This window comes from Bos mutus, chromosome 19 (genome assembly GCF_027580195.1).
Source record: "Bos mutus isolate GX-2022 chromosome 19, NWIPB_WYAK_1.1, whole genome shotgun sequence".
Classification (NCBI taxonomy): domain Eukaryota; kingdom Metazoa; phylum Chordata; class Mammalia; order Artiodactyla; family Bovidae; genus Bos; species Bos mutus.
In genome coordinates, this window is record NC_091635.1 from 48,299,721 (window position 1) to 48,316,136 (window position 16,416).

A 16,416-nucleotide genomic window follows, 5' to 3' on the forward strand; every position below is an offset into this window, starting at 1 on the left:
CCCAGGTGACGCTGCTGCTGCTGGCCGGGGGACACTGAGCACCCTGCAGAGGTGATGCCGCGGTGCGCCGCCGATCCCCCTTCCAGACTGAGGCACTCAGAGTGCCGGTGCTGACCCCTCAGCGTCTCCCCAGAAACTGCCCTTGCTCGCTACAAGGGAGCTGCCTCTCCCAGGCTTACCGCCCCTTGTGTGGGGCCCACATCGGCCGACCAGTAACACAGGGGTCGTGTGTAGGTGAAATCGCATCAAGAAGACAAAGCTGCAGCTGCATGAGGAAACGAGTGCGGACGTGAGGGTTAAATGTACATGGAAATGGGCAGAACTTTGGGAGAACAGCCCGTCCTGCAGCAGAGCGCAGTCCCATGCCGCTTCCAAGTCTCTCCCTGGCAGAATCCTAATAGTTTAAAAAGCAAAGTCACCACGTGGCAATAAACACACCAAGTAAGGCTTCTGAACTGCTGCTGCTAACTCCTTCCTCAGTGCGGAAGATGCTAATCAAATTTCCTACCAGGTTATCCAGTGACTGTCTAATTAAGAGGGATTCATGTCCTGTGGTCTCCCAAATAATTATCCTGTTTGGGAAGCCACTTGCCCTCCTGAGGCTGGGGTCCCAGGCTCACTGGCCTTTTCAGCGGCAAGGTCTTTATCAAGGGCCATGGTTAAGGGATGGGCGGGCTGAAAGCCTAGCTCACTCAGTTAACTCCTCCTTCGCTGGGCAGTGAGAGAGTACTTAAACTGCAGGGAAAAGCAAGCAGATTGTGAATCCCTGGGGCAGAATCCAAGTGAGACAGACAGGATGCTCCCTCCCTGCTGCTGCTTGTCAGTCTCGTGCCAAAAACCTGCTTAAACTGCCAAAGCCGAGTCCAAGGTTCAGAAAAACAACTTCTGCCAGAGAGCACTCAGAGGGCACTGGTATACAGACGCTCCTCTGACCGCGACTCCCAAACCCTTCTCGCAGACCGGAAACATAAGGTTCAGAAAGGGCGAGGGATCTCAGCTGGGAGAGGGCAAGGCGCTGGGCTCTTCACGAGAAGAGGCCCAAGGTGGCCAGGCTCCCGGCTCAAGCCCACCGCTTCACGGTGCCCGTGGGGCGCGGCTGCAGCCTCCTCACCCGCCCTTCCAGCGCCCCACGCCACCAGTGCCTTCGGTGCATGAGAGGGGCCTTAGCTCTGCCTAAGCAGATCAAGGGCTCCACACAGAAAAGACTGACCCAGATAGGCTGAGCTGCTCCGGCTTCTTCTACTGCCCAGAAGACGGAGACAGCGTCACAGACGGTACAGCCTCCAGGTCCCAGAAAGCCCTCCTGATGGCAGAGGGAGGGACCACCGCGAGGAGCAGGCCCCGGGAAGGCAGAGCAAGAAGCCCTAGTCTTCTTCACGTCTAAGATGAGCAGATTCTAATCAGAGTGAATAAAAGAAAACATGGGTATGACATCACAGGTGTGTCAAAATCAACCCAGTGAATGTATGCAGGGAAAACCGGGTATCTACTGGGAGAGTAAAGACTGACCATGTTTGAGGGGTCAGGGGTTCCAAGGTGCCCTCTGAGTGACAGCACTGCTCCCACTGCAGCGCCCTGGTCTCTGGGACAAGGGTGACCAGAGAGAACGCCAAGGAATGTCCACGTCGCTGTCCATGGTGTTCAGCTCATTCACTGATGTTCACAGCGTTCAGCTACATTTACTTCTGAGAGGGAACAAATGCTTTCTGGGCCAGGAGAATAGGGGTGAGGTGAAGGACAAAAAGGAGGAGCTGTCCTAAACCAACCCCAGGGAGTTGTGTTTTTTTTAACAAGTTATAAGAAATGCCAGGGATGATGCTGGTCTCTGAATAATGAACATCAAAGGGCTAAGTGCTAAACAAAATGCAGAATTAGTGTCTACCTGGGGGGCCTATAATCTCAGGAAAGCATAAGCTTTAACAACTGGAGTGCTCCTGGGATGTGGGGGCCAGGATCTAACCCGGAGCAGGTGCAGACTGGCTACCTGCAGTCTAATCACAGGATCCATCCCACTGCCACAGAAGCCACCTTTTAAAAAAAAAAATCACGACAAGAAAACCACTAGAATCAGGACTTAAAGAACTGAAATTCTATCTACAGCTTTTTCTTCTTTTGAATAAGCAGAAAAAAATGGCCACAGTGGTGCCAGTGATGACCCTTTAAAATGATCTAAGGTATTTTTAGCTTTAGGAATTTCAGAGGTTTGTAATATATACTGGAGGCCTATACTTTTTATTTTTTTAATACACAAAAAGCCTATGTAATCACATTTTCTTCTTCCATTAAATGTCTACTTTCAAAAAAAAACACCCTTAAAGTCATCAAAATAGAGGCATTAGCCTACATTGCTGTAAGTAAATAAATACTACTTTTTTCATTATTAAATCAGAAATGTGTTCCATTGGGGGGACTTCCCTGCCGGTCCAGTGGCTAAGACTCTGTGCTCCCAATGCAGGGGGCCTGGGTTTGATCCCTGGTCGGGGATCTAGATCCCACGTGCCACAGCTAAGAGTCTGCATGCCACAACTAAAGATCCCGTGTGCAATAACAAAGACCTGGAGGAGCCAAATAAATATAAATATTCAAAAAATATTAAATAAAATAAATGTGTTCCACTGGGGAAAAAAGTTAACTCTTACAAATAAAAACCACAGTGTGGCAAAATTCAAGGGGAAGAAAAAAAACTTTCTGATAAAACATTGAGAATAAAAAAATTCAAACAAATACTGAGCTGCATTCATGTTAAAACGAAGTAAAAAATATTCACAAATTGTTCTCACTTATCTAGAGAGCTAAATTGGGAAAGCTAATTTGCTAAAACATCTTAGTTTTGGGGGAGGGGTTGTTTTTTCTTTTCCTGCCATATAATTTAACTGATGCAATGGTTGGGAAGAGGACAGATATGCATCACACACAGAGAACTAAGGGATCTGAGAATCACCCTTTTGATAGTTTGGCCACAGATATCCCATAGAGTGCAGCTGTAGAGCAACTGCCTGTGTCGTCGTGGCCTGACTGACATCTCGATATCCTCCTATGGACTACCAACCGGCCCACGAACTGAGCCTAACAAAGGCTTATCATTTTAAGGCACTAGCCAGCTGCTGGGTGGAGAACAGACCACAGTCCAAAGGAAGACAGGAGCAGTCCAATTGATGAGAGCTGGGAAAAAAGCATGCCGACAGTGACAGGGACACACAGACCTCAGAAGTTTAGCTCCACTGATAAACTCACAGATTCTCATGTTGCAAACAGAATAAGAGACTATAAATAACTACCTATAAAAGGTGAAAGTATGCATGTACTTGTATCAGAGGCAACCTGTTCCCATTTGGAACTGAGGTTTTGAACCTGGTCCTCGTCCCCCTAGATGTTTATCTGCCGCTTATTCACACAACAGTATTTCCTGAGTTCATGCCACGTGTTTACACTATTCCAAGTGCTGCTGGGGACTACGGTAGAATGTATTTGCCAAAAATGGCCACAATAACACCCTGCATCCCACGTGACCAACCAAAACAGAACAGTAGAAGTGACGCTTCTGAGGCTAGACCATGAACAAGTCATACACCTCTCCTTGGTCTCCTAACGCGTGCTCTTGGAACCCAGCTGCCATGCTGTGAGGCAGCCCAAAGAAGCCAGAGTCACCGTGTGGAGAGGTCACTTGTGCGAGTTCCAGCCAGCAGCCTAGCGGACGTCCCAGCTGACAGCCAGCATCAACTACTAAATATGTGAATCAAGACACTTCAGTGGTTCTCGGGACTTTCCTGGAGGTCTAGTGGCCGAGACTTCACACTCCCAGTGCAGGGGGCATGGGTTCCATCCCTCGTCAGGAAACTAGACCCCACATGCTGCAACTAAGACCCAGCACAGCCAAATAAATAAATAAAAGTATTAAAAAAAAAAAGACACCCCAGTGAACCTAGCTCCCAATCATCAAGTCACCTCCAGACACTGTGGAGCAAAGACAAGTTGTCCTTACTACATAAGGTCCAAATTCTTGACCTACAGGAATCTGTGAGCAAAAGAAAAATGACTTTTACACCCCTGGGTTCTGGAATGGTGTGCTATGCACCAAGAGTCACCAGAACAGGGATATAGGGTAACAAGAGACATCACCCTGTGCTAGGATTTCATCATCTTCAAGACATGACACAAGATATACATATAAAACAGGTGAGCAACAATAAGAGACTAACATCAAGTGAGTCGAATGAGTGGTGCAAACAGTGGGTGCTGCAGCAATGCAGAGAAGGCACAGGGTCAAGACAAGGCAAAACAGTCAGTGGTGCTGAAAACCTGAGCTGCTGCTCGGGGAAGTGTCTCAGAGACTACACTATCATGCTTTTTCTCCAATCCATTTAAAGCAGGCGCCATTCTGTTCCTGCTTTGCAAGAAGTCTCCCTATTTGGAGATTCCAAATGAAGAACACCAGCCCTTCGCTATAGCCCCTCACTGCTCACCAAATGTGGTCCAGGGCCCAGTAGCCATCAACCTGGAGCCTGAATGCAGAATCTCGGGCCCCACCCCCACACCTGCGGAATCCGATTCTGCAGCTTAACAAGATCCCAGGTAAGCTGTACACACTCTGAAGGGTGAGAGGTGCAGGTCTCATTAATCTGCCTCTGTCAGTCCCGCAGGACTTGCAAACTCAGCGCCTGTTTTGCTGAAGCCACAAGAGCACGCTCAGCCTCTCCGGGATCAGTATCCTTGTGCTGTCATGGTTCCCAGATGAGGAATCCAGTAAACGGACGCCAAGAGGCTTTCCCAGACTCTACCCAGAAAGTGAGCACCCCCACTGGGGCTAGAACCCCTTCTCCACGAGTGGTTCATTTGTTGATGAGTCATACAATCTGACCACAACAGACTGACTGAAGACTACCAAAATGTACATCTCACCAGGGAAGAAAACAAAAACTACAGAAAGAAAGAAATTAAGGAATGTAAGGCTGGTCTGATTGTGCTTTACCTATAATATGGATATTCATCTAAAATATCCTAAACCGCTAAGTGGTGTGAGATGGTCTTTGGGTGTGAAAAATCTGATCAACTTGAACCAAGAAAATGGGTGGAATATTTCCACAATCACATTTAAGCTTGCTTGGTAATAAGTGGAAACCAATTTATGCCACAGCCTATACAAATAATACTTTAACATGAATCATAGATTCCTGGTAAACTCTGATTTCCATAGGGAAGAATATCTGGACCCACAGTATTCAGCTGTGCTGTGCTTAGTCGCTCAGTTGTGTCCGACTCTTTGCCCTCCAGGCTCTTCAGTCCATTGGGATTCTCCAGGCAAACACTGGAGTGGGTTGCCATGCCCTCCTCCAGGGGATCTTCCCAACCCAGGTCTCCTGCATTGTAGGTGGATTCTTTACTGTCTGAGCCACCAGGAAAGCCCGACCCACAGTATTAAAAAAAAAAAGAAGAAAAAAATTACACATCAACAACTAAACCCAAGGGAAGTATAAGTTTGCCTCAAAATTCCTTGAAAAGCAGAATCGTGATATCTCAGGTCCATTCACAAATAAGATCTCAGTACTTAGATGCTCATTATTAACTTAAAGAAGACAAAAAGGAATTTCAAAATTAGAATAAACTTCATAGGACTAAGAGCTCAAGAGTGAAGAGTTGAGCACTCTGATCATCTAACCATCCGACGTCTCACTGGATATATCAATATCTTTACAACTCAAGCTGTAAGACCAGAAACTATAAAACTCCTAGAGGAGAACATAGGCAAAACACTCACCGACATACATCACAGCAGGATCCTCTATGACCCACCTCCCAGAATATTGGAAATAAAAGCAAAAGTAAACAAATGGGACCTAATTAAAATTAAAAGCTTCTGCACAACAAAGGAAACTATTAGCAAGGTGAAAAGGCAGCCTTCAGAATGGGAGAAAATAATAGCAAATGAAGCAACTGACAAACAACTAATCTCAAAAATATACAAGCAACTCCTACAGCTCAACTCCAGAAAAATAAATGACCCAATCAAAAAATGGGCCAAAGAACTAAATAGACATTTCTCCAAAGAAGACATACAGATGGCTAACAAACACATGAAAAGATGCTCAACATCACTCATTATCAGAGAAATGCAAATCAAAACCACTATGAGGTACCATTTCACGCCAGTCAGAATGGCTGCGATCCAAAAGTCTACAAGCAATAAATGCTGGAGAGGGTGTGGAGAAAAGGGAACCCTCTTACACTGTTGGTGGGAATGCAAACTAGTACAGCCACTATGGAGAAGAGTGTGGAGATTCCTTAAAAAACTGGAAATAGAACTGCCTTATGATCCAGCAATCCCACTGCTGGGCATACACACTGAGGAAACCAGAATTGAAAGAGACACGTGTACCCCAATGTTCATCGCAGCAATGTTTATAATAGCCAGGACATGGAAGCAACCTAGATGTCCATCAGCAGATGAATGGATAAGAAAGCTGTGGTACATATATACAATGGAGTATTACTCAGCCATTAAAAAGAATACATTTGAATCAGTTCTAATGAGGTGGATGAAACTGGAGCCTATTATACAGAATGAAGTGAGCCAGAAAGAAAAACACCAATACAGTATACTAATGCATATATATGGAATTTAGAAAGATGGTAACAATAACCCTGTATACGAGACAGCAAAAGAGACACTGATGTATTATAGAACAGTCTTTTGGACTCTGTGGGAGAGGGAGAGGGTGGGATGATTTGGGAGAATGGCACTGAAATATGTATAATATCATATATGAAACGAGTTGCCAGTCCAGGTTCGATGCACGATGCTGGATGCTTGGGGCTGGTGCACTGGGATGACCCAGAGGGATGATATGGGGAGGGAGGAGGGAGGGGGGTTCAAGATGGGGAACACATGTATACCTGTGGTGGATCATTTCAATATATGGCAAAACCAATACAATATTGTAAAGTTAAAAAAAAAAAAAAAAACTCAAGCTGTGAGCCTCGACTTTCTCCCCACGGGGATTTCTTTTTCATGCCCCTGGCCAAATTCCACATTTTTAGTACTTTTATACCAAATTAATTTCATTTGTAAACTATTGATGAATTAACCTCCCATTTTTCTTTATAAACCAAAAGTGAAAGTCACTCAGTCGTGTCCAACTCTTTGCGACCCATGGACTCTATAGTCCATGGGATTCTCCAGGCCAGAATACTGGAGTGAATACTGAGCCTTTCCCTTCTCCAGGGGATCGTCCCAACCCGGGGAAAGAACCCAGGTCTCCTGCCTTACAGACGGATTCTTTACCAGCTGAGCCACTAGGGAGGCGGCATGTATGAGTTTCTGAGCTGAACAAGATAACCAGGCTAGGTCTCTCCAATTAGCTGGAGGGAGGGAACCTGATAATGCCACACATACCCCTATATCCCTGCCAAAGGACAGCAGGCTTTCCGAATTCTGAGGGCAACTGTGTATCTCAGCCTTCCTGGAGCAAAGGGAGAAATCAAAGTTTTAGTTAAACAGGAGTCAAAGAACATAGTATCCTCAAGTTATTCCCTTGGCTTTACCTGTCTCCTAAAGAAATAATCTTGGACTTCCCTGGTGGCTCCATGATAAAGAATCCTCCTGCCAGTGGAGGAGACACGGGTTCAATCCCTGATCCAGGAAGATGCCACATGCCATGGAACAACAGAGCCCAAACGCCACAACTCCTGAGCCTGTGCACCCTAGAGCCCGTGCTCGGCGACAAGAGAAGCTGCTGAAACTAGAGAAAGCCCACACACAGCAACGAAGACCCTGCGCAGCCAAAACTAAGTGAAATATAGTCTGACACAAAAAGATAATACACATTGTTCTTTGTAGATTACACTACTAATTACTGCTGCTGCTGCTGCTAAGTCGCTTCACTCGTGTCTGATTCTGTGCGACCCCACAGACTGCAGGCTCCCCCGTCACATGCTAAATGAGAATCCACTGGCCTATGAACCTCATTCTGTGTGCCTGTTCAGTCTTGTCTGATTCTTTGCGACCCCACGAACTGTAGCCTGCCAGGCTCCTGTGTCCATGGGATTATCCCAGCAACACTGGAGTGGGTTGCCATTTCCTTCTCCAGGGCATCTTCCCAACCCAGGGATCAAAACTGTGTCTCTTGCATCTCCTGCATTGGCAGACCGATTCTTTACCACTAGCGCCACCTGGGAAGCCCCCAAACCTAAACTCTACTCTTGTTCAAATCAGGGGCCGGCAAACTGTGGCAGGCGGGCCACGTCTGGTCAGGCATCTCTTTCTCTACCGCCCATGAGCTAAGAATGGTTAATACATTTCTAAACCGTTAACAGAGAACTCAAAAGAACAGCATTCCATGGCACACAGCAACTGTATGAGATTAAAATTTCAGTGTTCATGAGTCAAGTTTTTACTGGAGCACGGCCACACTCATTTGTTACATATTAACTACGCCTTTTTGTGTCACAAGGTACATTTAAAACAGCAAGTTAAATAGTTGCAACAGAAACTGTATGACCCAGGAGCCTAAAATATGTACTATCTGACCCTTCATAGAAAAAAAACTGCCTACCCCTGAAATTATGTTATAAAGCCATCACAGCAGATGGCAAAGAAATATTTTTCCAAGTGGCCCTAAGAACCCTGCATGAGAATCCTGCATGAGACTCACTGGGCTGCTGGCTGGAAGGCTCCAGAGGTGCTCTATCGCCTACGTCACTGTTTACTAGTCAACAGAAGCAACACCCTCTTGTTAAAGAGTTTTCTCCTGCCACTCCGCAACCTCAAAGACCTAAAGAGTCAGAAAGACCCGCCACAGTCCATTGACGATGGAACTGTTCTGGGACAAGGCACCAGTGGGCCCAGGAGTTACATATGAATTTCAAAAGAGCCCCTCTGTCCATGGAGACCTCCAGATGGTAGCAGAAAGCTGACCAAACTGGATGGGAGGTCACTCTCTGTCAACATAAGGTTAAGAATGGGAAATGATGAGGTGAGCAGGCAGGGCCGTGACCTCGGCACCAGAGCTCCTCCTCCTCCCTGCAACAGGGGGAAAACGCAGTTCCTCTGCAAATTACATCCTTTGGAAAAGGATATCAAAAAACACAAATAAGATATCTCCCCCATCACAAAGGTTCTGACTCTACTTTTCATCTTCCCCCGTGGGTATCTTTTCTCAAAAAATTCTAATTTATATATAAGTAGTTTTTTTAAAATTATGGTTATTTTAGAGAATCTGGGGGGCGGGGGGGAACCCTTTAGTATATTACAAATCTTATATTCTTTTGCGTGTGTATCTGTGTGCTTAGTCACTCAGTGGTGTCTGACTCTTTGTGACCCCATGGACTGGGATATTTTCCCAGGAAAATACTGGAGTGGGTTGCCATCTCCTTCTCCAGGGGATCTTCCCAACCCAGGGATCGAACCCAGGTCTCCTGCACTGCAGGCGGATTTCTTTACTGCTGAGCCATCAGGGAAGCCCTGTTTTCATTTTTTTCTTTTTCAGATGCTAGTTTATCAGTTAATTTCATGGTGACAGTTGAAGGGTGTTTTCTGAACCTACAGAACTGTAATTCTGCCCCCAGGATATAAACAGACTGTTAGCAGATAATACCAGGTACACGAGATGCTCAACACACACCTGGACTTAATAATTTAATAATTGTCCTGATATGACCTCCCTATCCTCTCTCCCTCCCTCTTTCCTCTTCTCTCTCTCTCTCTCACACATGCACCAGTTTTAAATCCAGCTAGCAACACCAAACACAAGCGATTCAAGTTAACCCAGCAACTGGTTACTCAGAGAGCAGGAACTATCAACCCCAGTTGTGAATTACCTCTACCATCCAGTACGAAGGGAGACCTGGAGAAACATTTCAAAGACTGTGAAACCATTTCTTCTCATAGCAAAGAAGCTGTGGTTCCTGGTATTGCCAGGGAATTCCTGCGTTGGTGCCTCTCGGGATCTGTACGTGTACACAAGCATGTGAGTACCAACCCTCCCTCAGACGGTATTTTCACAACGACTAGCCTGGGTTCCTGCACACGTCACACTCTAAGCCTGCACATTCAGGGCCTGGAACCAGGCAAGTCTTCTCCAGCACGACACACCTCACCACTACAAGGCATCTCGTGGCCCAAGCGGTAAGTCTTCCAAAACCTTGACAAGACTACTAGACACTTTAATTTTTAATGCTTCCTTTTACAATCTTTAAATTGCCCTATAACTACACATCTATCTAAGAAAAAAAAGACCTTTGGAAGGATTCTATTGTATATTTCTCAGCCATAGAGTGGAAAACCATCTCTGGCGCTGGGTGTTATGTTAGATCAAACCATACAATTAAACATAAGTATATAAAAATACAGTGGTACAGGAAGGGCCAGGGGTCAAATCAAACCACCTCTGTGACATTTATTCATTCACTCAGGAAATATCCAAACATATTGTGGTTAAACAGCAAGCACAGTGGATTCTAAATTCAAGGCTGACACCACTGGAGGAATGTAAATTGGTACAACCACTTTGGAAAATTGGCCTCAGCTAGTAAAGTTGAGGATACGCGCATCTATGACACAGCAGTACTCATCTGCCCTGGACCAGAAAGAACTCAGACGTCCATCAACAGCAGATGACAAATAGATAAATGTGGAATATTCATGCAAATATGAACTAATTACAGTCACAGGTAACAACATGGATGAATCTTAAAAAACTGTAATGCAGCAAGAATTCAAACCAAAAAATCATATACATGTGTAAATACATATATGAATGTATATATACACACACTTACATATATACACATATGTGACATGGGCTGCCACCCCCAAAGAAAGGATTTACAAGAATACCTACTTTGATTCTCCTTGCATAAAGATGAAAACCAGGCAAAATGAAACTATATTGTTTAGAGATCAGTCTTTAGGTGACAGGACCTCCCTAGCAGTACAGTGGATAAGAATCCACCTGCCAATGCACAGGACATGAGTTCAAACCCTGGTCTAGAAGATCATACATGCCTCGCGGCAACTAAGCTTGTGAGCCACAACTGCTGAAGCCTGCGTACGTAGAGTCCAAGTTTGGAAACAAGAGAAGCCGCAAGCAGCAGCTTGCACCACGCAACGAGCACAGCCCCCGCTCACCGCAACCAAGGAAAGACTGTGCACAGGAACAAAGACCCAGAGCAGCCAAAAATGAAATTAATTAACTAAAATATACATATATTTAGGTGATAAAAACTATAGAAAAGAAAGGGGATGATTTTCACAAAAATGAAGCTAGTACTGGCTAGGTTACCTCTAGGGTGAGGAGAGACGTGGTCATTGGGAAAGAGTGTGCTTCCTGACCTGCAAGATGGTTACAGCTGTGTATTCTTTAAAATAATTAAGTTATCCATTTATGTTTTATACCCTTTTGTGTTCTACTATTCACAACTTAAGAAAGGTTAAATAAACACAATGTTGGTTTTCAGGAATTCAGAAGCCTTACAAATTCTGGCCAATCTGGGGAGAGAATCCTTCTGCTTGGAATATCACTACCGCCTGTCAGTTTCATGAGGTCAGGACCTTATTTGCCTTCTACCCCAGTAGTCAGCACTTAACTTTTCACATAGCAGAAGTCTTAATAAATGTCTAACACATAAATCCATAAACTCTTTTTTTTTGGCCATGTCCAGCAACTTGTGAAATCTTAATTTCCCTGATCAGGGACTAGACCCAGGATTCAGCAGCAAAATTGCAGGGTCCTAACCACTGGACCACCAGGAGCCCATAAACTCTTTGACGTGAATTTTGTTTTAGCTCATCTATCTTCTGAAATTACTGATTTGAACAGTTTTCACGGAAAACGTTAATGTTTTCCTTTCTCTGTCTTCACCCCAGTGAGACTGTCATAAATAACTAAAGCTATCATCTTAAACGCTCGCTAAGTTTACACCCAGGACTGTTGCTTCAGCAACTCCCTTCGCCTTCCACTCCCTTTTACGCCTCCTCACAAGCAAAGAAAAGACAAATATACGAGATTTTTTAATGGCAAAGTTTTCCTTTGCAACCAAGAGAAGCACCAAGGATCTTAATGATTTAATTGTTTTAAAGTTAAGAAAGGATCATTTGCCTATTGTCTGGAGCAAATACTACCAGTGCTATCAGGGTTAGTAAAACTTAATGACTAGCTGGACTAAAAGCACATAGCTACCTGTTCTAGACAGAAACCAAGTGTCTATAAACAGGACATTTTAAAGTTAATACTTAAAAATAATAAAATAAAATAATTTAGTTAAAAATGTCACTCAGAAAAAAAAAAAAGAAAAGCTAGAAGTTTTCAGACTATGCAAACCAGAAAAAAGAATCATTCTGTACAAACATTCAAAAAAATGCTTAGCAAAGTCTGAAAGAAAACACATAAACCAATAAAAATATACACAGCAATTACTTTGGCGACAGATGCTCAAAAGAAAGTTTTAATCTTATCTGTAAAGTTTTAATTTTTTAAAACAGAATGTTTAATTCTTGTGGTATTGGGAAAAAGTATTTGTAAACCATCTTGCCTTAAAATAAAATCCCAATTGCGAAAGAATCTACCAAACAAAGATTCCTCCTTAGGAGCCAACATGTAAAAATGCTAAAGTTTTAAAGGATTTCTTGGCCTTACACACCTGGCCAGTTTTTTTTTTTTTAAATAATAAGAATATATACTTATACCATTGTATTAAAGAATATTGCAGAAATCATACCTGCATTCAACCACTGTGAGAGAGTTCAACTGAGAACTCAGCATAGACAGACACGTTGGACAGTGACGTTCAAAAGCCTTGGAATGAAGGAAACTGTCTCCCGTTTTATGGGGGGAAAGCCAAAAATATCAAGCATCTACCTCTCCTCCCCCAAGCGTCAGAAGATGAGTCAGAGCTGGAGGCAGGAATAGGGCCCATGTGTCAAGCCGCCCGTGCAGGGCGCCTTCCTACCTTCACAAGGCAACCCTCTGCCCCTACCCAGGTCAGGGTCCCTGCCTCAGCCTGTCTCTGGTGTGAAGGCTCAGGGGTGTCTCCTGAAGAGGCAGCTATTCATTCTAACGGGTGCCCCCTTCCCCGCATTTCTAAAGACAACCCGAGAATGGAGGCCTCTAGGAGCCCACAATAAGGAACAATCACGAAACACCAAACGCAGCGCAAGACAGTGGAGCTTCCACACGCGTTCAGATAACTTTGGAAAGAATACAGCACCTTTGTTCCTCTGGTTGTAAAGAGCAGGAAACACACGGAGAGCAGCTATGACTTGTCTGGTATCACTTAACTCTGTGACACCGCTGAGTCTCAAGCATGGAGATGCTGACAGTTCCAGCCTCTGTGGCTTTTAACTGCTCTGTACAATCTCAGGGAGTCAGTTCCAACATTCCATGACACTTCTGACTAAGAATCCCTCATGGACTAGGAATTCCAGGAACCCTGGTCCATATTCTTTTCAGATGAGTAAAGAATCAGGACCTGACTTTTTGCCTCCATGTCCACATCTGTAAAATAGGATGGTACTGCTCTTTACCTACCTCGCTCATAAAACTAAGAACAGCTAGTTAACACATGCTAAATGCCCTGAGGTCTTCCTGGATGAAAAGAACGCGGTACTTAAAAAAAAAATCCCTACACAGTAGAACTGCATTTTAAAGTCACACCTCCTTCCCTTGCCTCTGGGATGCCCAGTTACCATAACAGTAGCTGGTACCATTGGCAACATCCACCTAAATAAAATATAGTTATACAATCCAGAGAAGGCAGCTACATACAACATGCAACTAACTCCTCTCGCACACAAACAAGAACTCAACTTCGCTTTGGAGCAAGGGTACTTAAGAGAAATAAAAAGATAACGTTGGCACTGTGCACACCAATCCACCACCGTAGAGAAACCCTCAAGTTGAATACTTGGCATTGCTGAAAGTCAAGTTGCTTCTATCAATGCACCAGAAACCTTCGGAAGAGGCAAGAAGCCGCCGACGCTCCCGAGGCTCGGAGCCGGAGAACGGTGGCGGCGGGGCGAGGAGGCAGAGAGAGGCCATGGCTGGACCGGGGAGCAGAGGGGTCAAGAAGGGGGAGGGGAGCAGAGAGGATGCTCGCGAGGAGCCGAGGGCCGGGACCCGGGCCCAGGCGGCGCCGCAGCAGGAGAGCAGCCCGGGTGGGCGGCCGGAGTTGGGAGGTGCTCCGAGCGCCCGCGAGGCGGGGCCGGGCGGGAAGGAGGGGTCGCGGCGGAGGTCGCCGGGCCTCTCCTCTCCCCGCCGACCAGAAGATGCGAGAAGCTCCCGGGAGCAGGTGGGGGACGCCGGCACAAAGTTTCTGGAGACCCGGCTCGCGCGGGCCCATGGCTGTCCGCTCCGGCTAGGGCCCACGGGGCCCGGTCGGCGCCAAGTCCCGCCCGCCCGCTGCCCCCCGCCCGAGCCCGCGGGCCCCGTACCGGCTCGCCCAGGCTCGCGGCCAGCGTTCTTCTCTGCTGCGCGGCTCCCGGCGTCTGCGGGCTGGCCGCCGCGCGCACCCTTCCTTCTCTCCTCCGCCCGCGCCCGGGGCGGGCCGCGCGCACGCTCGCTGCGCCCCACCGCCCTCTCACGGGGGCGGGGCGGTCGCTCGGGTAGGGGGCGGGGCCTCGGCGCTCGGGGCGGGAGCGGGGCCTCGGCGCGAGAGGCGCGCGGCGGGCGCCCGGCCTGCAGACCCGGGGGCGCGCGGAGCCGCAGGCGGCGCGCGTGCGCACTGTTCGCTCCGCCGCCGAGTCTGGCATCCCGCGCGCGCATCCCTGGTACCCCGGCAGACCTCTGCTCAAAGGACCGCAGCGGTGTCCCCGTCTGTGTCACAACATCCAACCCTGCTGTTTTCCCACTTGAGCGTCTTCCTCCAAACTAGGTTTCGGCGAGGGCCAAGGGATGGCGAACTAGGGTACTTTGTGGATGTGAGAGGGTTAAAGGCAAGAAAACGATACAAATATAAAAGGTGTGAAGATTGCAGTTAGTGACTAATCTCCTACCCCCACCTTCCATCCTGCAAGGGGGAGCCCGGAGTTGGAACCAAAGAGGGAAGAGAAAATAAATCTCATGGCAGCTGTTGGCTGAATTTTGCTTGGGCAGGTATGGGCAGTTTCCAGCGACTGTGGGAGGCTATGTTGTCAGAGACTCAAGGGGCTATGTGCTGTGCTTAGTCGCTCAGTCGTGTCCGACTCTTTGCCACCCCATGGACTGTAGTCCGTCAGGCTCCTCTGTCCATGGGGATTCTCTAGGCAAGAATGCTGGAGTGGGTTGCCATGCCCTCCTTCAGGGGATCTTCCCAACCCAGGGACCGAATCCCGGTCTCCCGCATTGCAGGCGATTCTTTACCGTCTGACCCACCAAAGAAGCCCAGAAATGGCTATAGATGTGGCCATCTTCGGAGAAGGCAATGGCACCCCACTCCAGTACTTTTGCCTAGAAAATCCCATGGACGGAGGAGCCTGGTAGGCTGCAGTCCATAGGGTCGCTAGAGCCTGATACGACTGAGCGACTTCACTTTCACTTTTCACTTTCATGCATTGGAGAAGGAAATGGCAACCCACTCCAGCGTTCTTGCCTGGAGAATCCCGGGTACGCGGGAGCCTGGTGGGCTGCCGTCTCTGGGGTCGCACAGAGTCGGACACGACTGAAGCGACTTAGCAGCAGTAGCAGCAGCAGTGGCCATCTTCTGCCTGCCCCAAGACCGCCAACCCACTGTCATGAACCACAGGTACCACCTGAGTTTCAAAACACCAAGTCCACACCTTGTGCCTCCAAGGCAGGGCTGAGGGTCTCGGGAGCGCAGGCTGAATGCATTAATTCATGGAGGGCTTATTTGCTGTGTCACTCTGAGGGTCTTTTTTTTTTTCTTTTTAATGTAGGTTTGTCCCTCTATAACCTGAGTAGATGCAGAGCGGACATTCAATACATCCCTGCCCTGGCGGGCGAGGGGAGGTATAAACAACTTCCTCGAGGCTGGGCAGTGAGTCAGGCTCCTGAGAGTCCCGACTCCACACCCAGCCCTTTAGTCACCAGACCCAGCTCCTCATGGGTGTAAATCATTGGCATCAGAGTTGCTGATCAGTCAAACGAGTAATCATAGTTTTGGGAGGAGGGATGGGCGAGGGATGTGAACACAGCGCTTTGGGTTTGCATCCCACTCTCCTGACCTCCTGCATCTTCAACCGCAAGCTTTGAGGCTTTTTCATGCTCTTTCTGATCTCCAACCGGATTCCGAGTCATTCCGTGGGTGCAGGAATATCCAAAAGTTCTGTCTGCTTTCCAGACAAAAATATAACATCAAAGCCATTTTAGTGATCATCTTAAGGGAGCTAAAAAGGCCTAGAATGGAAAGATGTCTAGTTTTCCCATCATAAAGAGAGAAAGCCTTAAAATTAAGCAAAATTAATCTTTCGAAGAGAGAACAATGCAGAAT

General features: G+C 46.9%; 1 protein-coding gene across 1 annotated transcript in view; it reads right to left on the reverse strand.

The window, feature by feature from the left end:
- The window catches only part of DUSP14 (dual specificity phosphatase 14), a 24,920-nt gene extending 10,360 nt beyond the window's left edge, over positions 1-14,560 (reverse strand). Inside the window, exon 1 of the mRNA XM_070390502.1 lies at positions 14,423-14,560. The gene's annotated coding sequence lies outside the window, so the exon portion shown is untranslated. The remainder of the gene's footprint in view (positions 1-14,422) is intronic.
- Between the last annotated feature and the right edge of the window lie 1,856 nt (positions 14,561-16,416).